Below are 10,763 nucleotides of genomic sequence, written 5' to 3' on the forward strand. Positions count from 1 at the left end.
CACTTACCAGAATGACTAAAATCACAACGTTTGGTAATACCAAATATGAGCAAGGATGTTGAACAATAGGAACTCTGAAACATGACAGGGTGTTATTTTGCACAACCACTTAGAAGAGCAATTTTACAATATCTGTTAATGTAGAAGATGCTCATACCCTTCAAGGAAACAATATAACCTTCAGTTAAATGCTGCTCAGACAGGTACAGAATGAGGTATATATAAGAGTATACATTACAGCATTGTTTGTAATATGAACAGGTTGGACAGGTTAATATCCAGACAATTGTGGTTTCATCATCATATGATGAAATATATCTCAGTTAAAATGGATAAATATTTAGGTTGGTGCAAATGTAATTGCGGTTTCAGGCCATAAATTTTAAATCATTATAATTAGGCTCAAATACATCTTTATTAATCAAAATAGGAACCATTACACTTACCACATTTTTGCCAACAGGAAATAAGTTTGTTTATTCCTGTAGTGTAAAAATCCATGCTTCAGGATTCAGCAAACTCTTGGAAAGCATTTTCTGCATCCTGCTTGTTTCGGAAGCGTTTTCCCTGCAAAAAGTTGTCGAGATGCTTGAAGAAGTGGTAGTTGGTTGGCGAGAGGTCAGGTGAACATGGCAGATGAGGCAAAACTTTGTAGCCCAATTCGTTCAACTTTTGAAGTGTTGGTTTTGCGACGTGCAGGTTGGGCGTTGGCGTGGAGAGAATTGAGCCCTTTCTGTTGACGAATGCCGGCTGCAGGTGTTGCAGTTTTCAGTGCATCTCATTGATTTGCTGAGCAGACTTCTCAGATGTAATGGCTTCACCAGGATTCAGAAAGCTGTAGTGGATCAGACCGGCAGCACACCACCAAACAGTGACCAGGACGTTTTTTGGTGCAAGTTTGGCTTTGGGAAGTGCTTTGGAGCTTCTTTTCGGTCCAACCACTGAGGTGGTCATCGCCTGTTGTCATATAAAATTGACTTTTCGTTGCACAACACGATCCAATTGAGAAATGGTTCGTTGTTGTTGTGTACAAGGGAAGACGACACTTCAAAACGACGATTTTTGTCATTTTCATTCAGCTCATGAGGCACCCACTTACCGAACTTTTTCACCTTTCCAATTTGCTTCAAATGCCGAACAACTGTAGAATGGTTGACGTTGAGTTCTTCTGCAACTTCTCGTGTAGTTGTAAGGGGATCAGCTTCAATGATTACTCTCAATTGGTCATTGTCAACTTTTCCGATGACCGGCCACTGCACTCCTCATCTTCAAGGCTCTCGTCTCCTTCGCAAAACTTCCTAAACCATCACTGCCCTGTACATTCGTTAGCAGTTCCTGGGCCAAATGCGTTGTTGATGTTTCGAGTTGTCTCTGCTGCTTTATGACCCATTTTGAACTCGAATAAGAGAATCACTCAAATTTGCTTTTTGTCTAACATCATTTTCATAGTCTAAAATAAATATAAAACAAACAGCAAGTAATAATGTCATTAAAAAAACCATAAAGTGAGAAATGCACATTAAAATGATGTGTAACATAACCACATTTATGTAACAATGTATTTCAGTAACAAATGGCAAATTTCAACAATGCTAAAACCACAATTACTTTCGCACCAACCTAATACATATTCCAATACAGATTAATCTAAAACAAAGTTGAATGGAAAGAGCAAGTTACAAAAAGTCATTTTCAGCATGATACTCTTTATGTAAAATATGAAAACACAAACAATTACATATATATTCATTAATAAATATGTAGAAAAATTATAAAAACATGGGCAGGAAAGATGTGCATCCACAATAACGGAGTTATTACCTCTGGGGAGAGGTGACATCTCAGTTGAGAATGAGGAGGCATTTCAACTGCAACTAAAACTCCTTCCTTCCTTCCTTCCTTCCTTCCTTCTTTCTTTCACTGTTGTATTTTAATCTGAAGCAAATGTGGCCAAACGTTAACAGTTTTAAAACCTGTTAGGTAAATGTGTGCTGTTATATTTTTATCTGTATTTTACTGTATATATAAAATATTTAATAATTAAATTTCTAAAAACCTTTTAAGCAAAAAGAAAGGCAGCTATGAGCATCTCTTTTTATAGGAGCTTTGGTGATGTCCTCTCTCTTCTTTAATACTGAGAGGGCAAAACAGGTGCAGTGGCAAAGCCTGCCGCTGGTGGCCAGGATCCGCCTCCTGATGGGGGCAGGGCCTTCAGGGATCCCGGGGGATCCATCCCACAGCCACCACATTCGGCTCATGATACATCATCAACGTCCATTCAATAACTCCCCTTTGGAACGTGGGAGAGGTTAAGTCTGACTTCCAGAGTAACACACAAACCCTGGAGGAAAGGAATCTCTTTACTCCTGTAATGGGTGTTTTATGTGGGATAACTATTTGAGTTGTATTTAACCAACATTTGATGTGTTTCAAATGCTCTGGCCCCTGTAAAAGGTCAGGTTATGACTCATTCACGAGCAAGTTGAAAGGAAATTGGAAGCAGCTGGGGAACCAGAACTCCAGGGCATCTGACGGATGAGGAAACCGAGACTAGAGAGTGGGGTTTGCTCTGCCCCTGCAGGTTTGCCATGCCGGAGCCAGGCCCTGGTTCTTGCCTCCCTGCCAACTGCTCTGAAACCCCTGGCTGCCGACGTGTTCCTTCTTATGGATGAAACATACTCCAGGGAGAGAACTAGAAAAAGGTTTTTCCCAATTCTTTTTCTCTCTGTGCTGTTGTTTTATTGCTACATTTAAAATATATAGACACTAAACTATGATACATTTTTGGTGACCAGTTTATTTGAGGAGATTCAATTTGTAGAAGGAAATATACGAAAATAGCTTTATATATGTTTTTGATCACTGCTTTCAACCGAATCCTGGTCAAATCACCCTTTCCATCCATTAGTGTCATTTTAGGCAGATTTGGTATCTCTCAAGTCATTTCTAGTTATTAAAATTGGCCCAAACGAAATCTCTTAAGAGATTCAAAGTTGTTCTGTTCTTCCCCAGCACAGGCTCGGAGTGTGTATGTGTTTGGTGTGGGCGACGGGGACGGACTCTGACATCGTCTCGAGGCCTAGATCTCTTGCTCGGGGCTATGAGAGGAACAGGAGGCCTAAGAGATCCGCTTCTGTGCCTGGTGGTCCTCTGCTGGGGATGGGGGTCGATGGTATCACACTGACGTGTTGTGATTCTCTCTGAAACTGAAGGCCTCTGTCAATTTCAGAGCCACCTAGAAGCCATATGGCATCTGGGCCAATTAGACACTTCTGGGGTGCTGGGAATGTTTTATACCTTGTCTTGCTCTCCCCAAGGCATCCACAAGAATAGTGTGGGTTCTTCAGTCAAGCTCCTCAAGGCCAAGGGTACTGCAGAGAGTAGATTGTTGGAGAATCCATGCTAAACACATGTGGATTTTCTAGGGCTCAGTTGCTATCCAAGCACACAGGCACTGGGATGCCTTCCCTGATTCAGTGTAGCTTCTGTTAAGCCCTTGCTTTTTGCTCGGAGATGAATCTGTTCTGCTCTATTACACTAAGGACTCGCCAGTGAATCCCAATGAATAATTGATCAGTAACTGCATCAATGCTCTTTTCAGTGGTGAGCTAGGGAAAAAGGGAAAAGGAGAAATGGACCTTACCCATCTGGGCCGTAATGTCTAAAGGTGAAAGAGAAAGCATTCCAAGCATTTATTCACGTGGCTATTTTGTTCTGTTTGGTTGTAGGGAGGAAGGAAGAGTAAAGGGGAAGGAAGACATGCCTGTTCTAATCAAAGACTTTTTTTTAAAAAGAGGGTCACCAAGAAGTTATCTCTGGAGACAGGGTACCCCCCTCATCTGACCATGTCCACTCCTCACAGTGTGTATCTGTCCATCTTTATTCACTTTTGCAGACTTTGGGTAGCGATTCTGTCTGAGGCTGACCTGTGTTTTAGGCTCCTACCCACTAAGGTAGCTGTGAACATTCTTAAGAAAGCTATCCTTAAAGAGAGCAACATTCATACCAAATGACAGGTTTGTTTGGCTCTTTGGACCTTGTCAGGGACCTTCCATTTCGTATGAAATTTGCCACATCTTAATCTCATTCAATTTAGAAACCCTAAGCAGTATGGCTCCATTCCTTATGGACTCTTATCTAAAATTCTGTTTTCAGTGTCAAATATCTCTGGATAGAAATTGATTTAAACTATATATATTTTGGAATAATTCATGTAATATTTTGATTAAGCACTATAGTCCATATATTAATGTAATTTCAATATTTTTATGTTGCTGAAATGTTCAATAATTGATATATGTTCTGTGCTCTGAAGATGTTTTCAATTTGCATCAGTCAGAAGTTACAGTACTGAAATGCAATCAATATAAATTGCACCTACACCTTGTAAATATGGAGGCCCAGCTTCTGTCAAACATTGAAAATAACTTTTTGAGGGTAATGTAGGATACCCAGGGGGAGAAAAAAATGCCTATCTTTTTACCGATTAAATCATGCATTTATTTTATTTTTCCTTCTTTATTTAAATTTTCATGGCATTAATTTCTCTTTCACATGTGCAGTCATTAATTAGCATTTTATGTCATTCACATTACTTAAAATTCTTCTCCCTTCAAAATATTATTATAAAAACAAAAATTTAATGACCCCTGGCTTTCTATTTGTTTAAATTGTAAGGAGCAACCTGGTTTGTAATCCACAGAGGAAAACATGAATCAGTCATCTTCTCAGACAAGAAGCACATGGATCTGAAATATTCATAACATGGGCAGGTCAAGGGTAAGTGCACTTGAGGGCGATAGTATATATGCAATTAGCAGGACTCACAGCCTAATGATATACAGAAAAAAGTGACAGTTCCAAGTAACATAAACCTCTCTAGCTAAATAGACTTCTTCCAAATATCTCTGAAACATTTCAGAATGTCTGTCATTAGTAGTCATCACAGCAATGGCTTTAAAGAACTGCCATGTCCCTTTACAGAAGTGGGTGGCTGGTTCATTCTACACATCTGGATATGACTCAAGGTTCTAGTTTCCCGTTAGAGAAAATTAAGGAAATCAAAAAATGTGAAAGACAGAAAGAATGCTAAGAATTCCAAGAACCTAATCAAAACCTTCCAGCTGCTAATGATGTGACAATATTGACAGATCTGGTACATTATCTCACCTTGCCCTTTTGGGTGATTTAACAGAAGCGTTCTCTAGAGATATTGGGAACTGACCAGGAGAGCTGACTCCTTCCTTCTTAGGGAGTTTTAAAGCACAGAACTCCCCCAGTTTTCTGACCTGCTCATTCCTGCTGCTCACTCAGATGGATGTTGGTGAAGACCTGAATGTCTTTCAGCTGGCGCTGTTATTGCTGTTGCTACAGAGACTCCTCAAGAAACCATCTTCCTTCCCTGGGGTGGTTCCCATACCTTTACTGCTCTTATTCCGCCCAAGGTCTCTATTAATTTTCTCTGTATCTTCTTATATTTTGAATAATGTATGCTGGGTTTTTGGCTTCTATAAGCTCGATCTCAGATTGTTTTTGTCATGTAAAGTTAAAATGTTCCCATTTTCCCACCCTCAGTAAATAGATCTGGCTACTTGACTATAAAGTGCACTCAGTTTTCCATCCAGAAACATAAAGAAGTAAGACACTAATATTTCTACAGGCTACACAGCCACCTACTTCCTCTCTGTGGTAGATGTATATTGTGTTACAATGTAGCTAAGCTGGGACTATATTTCCCAGAACTTTCTTCCTTGCACAGTTGGCTTCGGTCAGAAGAAAAATTCTGTTTGAGATTTAGTAGGCAGAAAGGAAACAATCATATTCTTTTTATGCTCAGAAGGTTGGTGCGGGCACAGAGTGCTGTTGCTCACACACGTCATGGCTGATTGCTGGCTCCATGGGTTGGCACAGAACAGCAGCTGGGCCCACAGGGAGGAGTACACCCAGCCCTGGAGCCACAGAAGCTGATGGAGGAGACCTGCTGGGAGCTGGCGGAACTGTGGGCCCAGCTGCATGTCACCTGCAGCAGAGAGGTGGAAGGTTTGTAGGCAGGTTCAAGAGGCCAACGCGGTCTGGCCCACCCTCACGGTTCCGCCTTGCCTTGACATGCTCTGTGTCTGTGCGTCCCCGCCACACATCCGTCCTTCCTTCCTGACTAGCTGCCCTGCTGACTTCAGGCTCCAGGACCAGAGGCAGAAGGAACAGCCTCCCAGAGACCGTTTAACCGGCTCCCACAATTACATATAGTTAAATCCTTCTTGTAGATTCTGTGTCTCTGCTAAAAGACCTGACAGATACACCTACTTTACTTGCTTGAATACATTTTGGCAAATGAAAGAAAAATTATTTAGGCTGCAACTAACTGGTAAGGTCAAGATTAATTGTCCCTTGGTCTCACCTCGACAAGAAATCTCCAATCACATTTAAACATTTCCAGTTGGGTCAAACACCTGGAATTTGAACCAACAGGGCCATCGGCTTCCATCCTAGCGCTCAGAGCAGTTGAAGGTTTTCTGAGCAACTTTGTTTTAGGTTCTCTGACATGAGCAGCCCCAGGATGTGTTAAGGGACCATTGAGTGGCCAGGGTATAATCTTTGCCTTTGGGGGTGCCCTGTGTGAGGCACTCTGGTCTGCCCAATCGGGCCCCCTACCGCCTTATAAGACACGTGAAGAGGCCTCCTCAGGGAAATAGTAATACCGCTGGGCAACCAAACAGTGAGAATTTATTTGACTCTTCCACATGGGTGGGTCTGTTGATTTTAAAGGATATGTTTTAAATTATGAGAGTTGCCCAGAAGCCACAAAAATACATTTTGGTTGCATGCATACTTATGTAGAGAGCTGATGAGGTCTGGTAAACACGTCAGGAAGTTCTCAGTATTGTCCCATGGCTGAACTTTCCTAGCGATAATGGCTTTTTTTCTTAAATGAGAGTTTCTTTTGGATCAAACTTAGGTATAACAGTCATGACTTGTACAGGATCTTAAATAACCCCAAACCTAGACACATAAGAGCAGTTTCCAAACACAGCTGCTTGACAATGGAGATTGCCAACGTTCTTGCTATGAGGGGAGGGAAAAGATATTTTCAGAAATCTGTTTTCTTCCCTCTGGAGTTTGTTTTTCAATCAATCCCAGAATGAAGACTTAATGTTTTGTTAACTCCACATACCCATTTTGAAGTAATTTTGGGGCAATCTATCTTACTGCCTTAATTATCCTTATACCTTCACGAAATTATGCTGGATTCACTCTATGTAAGATCAAGCAAATAGAAGACTATTGGTCCAGCTACAAGTGATCTAACTACATGATCTTCCAGGAAAAGTTCATAGAAATGGAAGCCAAACAAAACCCAAATAAAGGAGATTACAACTTCTGATGTAATCGTCCACATTCAAGCTTATCAGTATGGATCATTTGAGCCTTGAGTATCCACAGGCCAGACCAGCCTGAGGATACACAGGAGCTCTTGTATGCAGGGGTATTGGGGTATTCATACATTACCTATCTTTTACCCATTTGAGCTCCATGGCAATGAAGGGTTAGACACAGCTGTCAAATTAGTGAAAATCAAAATTATCAGTCTTATTGCTGAGAAAGGCTAAGTTGGAGGATGCAGATTAGTTGTGCAACAAGAAGCTTATCCATACGGTCCCCAGTCACAGGCACAGCTGGACAACCTCAGTCCTCACCCATAAGGTCAAGGTCTGCCCCACTAAGCTTCTTGTGTGATCAGGAACAGATGAGTCAGAAGATCCCGAAGGGGAGGAAGGAGGAAGTGAATGAGCTGCGCATGCCCAGTTCCTTCCTCTCTAATCTCCCATCAGAGAAGTCATTCCTCCTCCCATGGGGAGAAGGGGGGCGGAGGGCAGAAAGGCCAAGATGTTGCTTTAGGCTAGTTCTTCCAGGTGACACGCTGCACCTCCTGGGCTCTGCAGCCACTGGCCTCCTATCAGGTTCTGCCATGGCTCCTGGAGCACTGGAGCCTTCAAGGAACTAAATGTGGCTCAATGATCTTTAACAAAGCAGGAGAGAATGTTTCTGTTCTTTTTATCTTATGTTTTTCGGCAGCAGTTTGCTACCAGAACCCCAATTTTGCTCAGCCTAACTATTAAATATACAATATTTAGCAAAGTACCAAGCTAAATATTTTCTTTCCCAGCTTCCCTTGCATCAAGGGATGGCCACGTGACACAATTTGAACCAATGAGACATAAACAGAAGTCTCCTGAGTTTTCCTGTGAAATATTTTTATTTCCAGATTAAAAAAAAAAGTTGATAGTGTGTGTCCTCCCTTCACAGTTCGTTCTTCCTGCCTTGGGTTGGACACAATGGAGTCATAGCCATCTTGCAATCACGAGACATCAAAGATAAAGGCAAAAGCTGGCACATTAGGGCTGGTGCAGCAGATACATAGGAAGAGACTAGATCCCTGGTGGCCTTGTTGGTCAGCTGAGCTAAACAAGCATCAGCCTCCTTCTGGGTTTCTTGTTATGTGGGACAACAAAAACAAAGTAGGAAGACATTTATATAAGACGCTTTGAGATGGATTTTCTGTTACTTGCAGGTACTTCCAATCTGAAAGGATAACAACACTATTTCCCCAAGCAGATTTAGAAAGGCCCTTCACGAAGCAGTAATAGATGCAGGAGGCTGCTTATGCTCTCTCTTCCCCAAACCAACGCTGGTAATCACAGGGATGAAACATGCTGTGGCCATTTCACCCCCATCCTGTCGTCCTCTAAACACAGCATGAAGCAGAGCCTATTTCTTCACTCTTATCACTCATGTGCTATTTAAGTTCCACCCTCACTGCCTATACCAAGTCTAGGATTCACCACCTCATTGATACTAATCACAGAGTCCATTCTCTTGGCTTTATTTTTCAACCTAAGGGTCAGTTAAATTGCTACATCAACTACCATTTGGAAAAAAATAGGATAAGTGAGAATCGTGTTTCTAATAAATAGTCCATTTATAACAAGCTATTTTGTCACCAACTTCTCTAGCTTTTAGGCAATCAATTTCCTTCTCAGCAATTCAATAACTTGTTATCATCTTCAAAGCCAGATTTGTATTGAGCAGAGACAGAGGCTGAGTTGAAGAGACTCCCAATACTAGATCAATAAAGAAATCACATTCTCACCCCCTAGATGGTGCATCCTCAAATCCCAGTGAGCTCTATTGTACATAATTTAGTAGGGGAAAGAGAAAAACAACCACTGTATCATACCTAATAGGCTGATCATGAGACATACAAACTTGAAAAGGATTATAAGCTAAAGAAAGTGTCTGGATTCTTGCTTTATTTTAATCAGAAATAGCAAATAATATTTTTTCTACCAAGAAATATTAACAGATCCTGGGAACCTGTCAACAAATAAGCACTTAATGGGTTTTCCATTTTTCAGTTCCTTCCATAACAGTATAATATTAACTTAAATTAATCTGTATATTTATTGTGAAGTTCCCTGTCATTTTGTGGTTTCTATATACTTGAGTAGCTCTGCGTGCTGATGAGTTTTATTTTTGTCTGGCTGTATCAATTAGAATGCATTCAGCTGCAAGTAATAGAAAACCTGATAGAGGATTCAAACCACAAGAACTGTTTTTGTGTAGTTATCAAGAAGTCTTGAGGCACTTCAGTGACTTGGTGATGTCATCAAAGACCAAGGTTCTTCCTAGCATTCTACTCTGCCATCAAGAAGTTGGTGATGTTGCAAGGTGGCTGTCATAACTCCCAGAAGCAGTCCTCATAAACAAAAAGCCAGAGCAAAAAGACAAAGGCAAAAAGGATTCTCTTCATAGGTCTCACTTTTTTTTCTTTTCTTTTCTTTTCTTTTTTTTTTTGAGACAGGGTCTTGTTCTGTCACCCAGACTAGAGTGCAGTGGCATCAACATAGCTCACTGCAACCTCAAACTCCTGGACTCAAGTGATCCTCCTGCCTCAGCCTCCCAAGTAGCTGCAACTACAGGCATGTGCCACCATGCCCAGCTAATTTTTCTATTTTAGTAGAGATGGGGTCTTGCTCTTGCTCAGGCTGGGGTCTCACTTTTTTTTTAATCAGGAAAGAAACTTTTTTGCAGCAGCATTCCAACAGACTTCCCTTTGGATTTCATTGGCCAGGAACAGGTCACATGGCAACCACTGGCTGCAAGGGGAACTGGGAAATCTAATAGGCCATTTTCATCCTTTTGGTAGGAGAAGGCAGGGGGTTGGGCATACCTGTTGAGCAGGCCACAAACATCATCTACAGAGGATGAACTTTCAGAGATCAGCAATTGTATATTTTTATTTGCTCCACAAGTCCTTTTGTAATAAAAAAATAAAAACAACAATAGCAGTCAATATGTTCAAATAGTACTTTGAAAAAAATTACCCACAATTCCATCTCTCTGTTACAATGATTTCTTTTTTGTGTGTTTTCTTCCACTCACTGCTCATAGTCTATATTCATGAATATTTTTACCTATTTACAATCTAATGTTGTAGGGTTTTATCATTCAGTATTACATCATAATCATTTTCCTACTTTCCTACACATGATTCTCCATATTTTGGCTAAAATAGATTATACTGCAATGGCATCTTTGTATGTGTAAGTTTTTTCTGCTGGCAGATTATTTTAAGTGCAAAAAAGGCTATGAATATTTTTATCATTTATAAGGGATTATCGTACTCTCATACAGCCAGAATGAATGTTGTAGTTTAAAATTCTATTAGCAATATATATGTACATTTGCAAATCTAATCAGAATCT

At 40.7% G+C, this 10,763-nt stretch overlaps 1 pseudogene; it reads right to left on the reverse strand.

Annotated features, from left to right (window-relative positions):
- Positions 1 to 354: 354 nt before the first annotated feature.
- LOC123636919 lies at positions 355 to 1,447 on the reverse strand (annotated as a pseudogene).
- Between the last annotated feature and the right edge of the window lie 9,316 nt (positions 1,448 to 10,763).

Source organism: Lemur catta, chromosome 4 (genome assembly GCF_020740605.2).
Source record: "Lemur catta isolate mLemCat1 chromosome 4, mLemCat1.pri, whole genome shotgun sequence".
Lineage (NCBI taxonomy): Eukaryota > Metazoa > Chordata > Mammalia > Primates > Lemuridae > Lemur > Lemur catta.